The sequence below is a fragment of the Sinocyclocheilus anshuiensis genome, unplaced genomic scaffold (genome assembly GCF_001515605.1).
Source record: "Sinocyclocheilus anshuiensis isolate Anshui unplaced genomic scaffold, SAMN03320099.WGS_v1.1 scaffold828, whole genome shotgun sequence".
Classification (NCBI taxonomy): Eukaryota; Metazoa; Chordata; class Actinopteri; order Cypriniformes; family Cyprinidae; genus Sinocyclocheilus; species Sinocyclocheilus anshuiensis.
Genome location: NW_015549604.1, coordinates 154,599 through 155,542, shown reverse-complemented (window position 1 = coordinate 155,542; position 944 = coordinate 154,599). Strand labels below are relative to the sequence as shown.

Below are 944 nucleotides of genomic sequence, written 5' to 3'. Positions count from 1 at the left end.
ATGCTGAAACGATGGAATCTTGCGTCCCGATGCCCATTGTCGTTTACGAATCCCCACGACACCCTACGTCAAGCAAATCGTGGCAAAATCGGGCTAAAATCGTGTAGTCTGAACTGGGCATAAAGGGTATTTACAGTTACAGATTTAGCCAGGTGATTTTATTTGTAGAAATATACACTGCATTAAAGACGTACAGTTTTATTAGTTCGTGCATGTTAAAGTCACAATATGTAATTTTCGCCGCTAGAGGGCGCGTATTCAAAATAAACAAATAGACAAAGGCGTAGTTTGATGACGCCGTGACTGAGTGTGGAATCATGGGAGTTGTCATCTTCATCCCCACAGCCGATGCACAGACGGGACTCGGCCAGAAATCATGTTCATGGATGAGCTAATGATTTATTAACGTAGTAGAATGAAGCAGGGTGAGGCTGAAAGCCGTTGAAGCGAAACGAGGCCGCTGAACGAGCGCGACACACGGCTCGAAAGCAGCGGAGCTTTTATTATGCCACAGTCGACCGCTTCCGCTCCTTCCGGTCGTGCGTATGTGGGAAAAAGAAAGCAGCGCTGTTTTTATCATACTAGATTCATTTGAAAGTTCTGTTATAATGCTACTCTGTGCGGTCGTCACCGGTCTATTAAAACGCACAACATATTAAAGCGTCTTTGGTGTTTCCATGTTTTCTACAAAACAAAACCGGAAAGGGAAAATATATATTTCAATACTGTCTCTCGCAGTTATATCGTTGGGTAATTATACTGTATATAAAATGCCGACATCAGGGAGCCGTTATTAATATTGAAAAAAACTGCTTTCGAATGCACGATTTCTTTTTATTGCCACTTTCGAGATTTGCGATCGCACGTGCTCTGTGTAAACTACAGCAGCAGTACTTACCACACATTTTACAAGATCAGATGCTTGTCAGTGGTGCCCAGGATCT

General features: G+C 43.0%; 1 protein-coding gene across 5 annotated transcripts in view; it reads left to right on the top strand.

Annotated features, from left to right (window-relative positions):
• LOC107658703 (transcription activator BRG1) overlaps positions 1 to 944 on the top strand; it is a 27,858-nt gene that overhangs the window by 22,751 nt on the left and 4,163 nt on the right. The window lies entirely within an intron of this gene.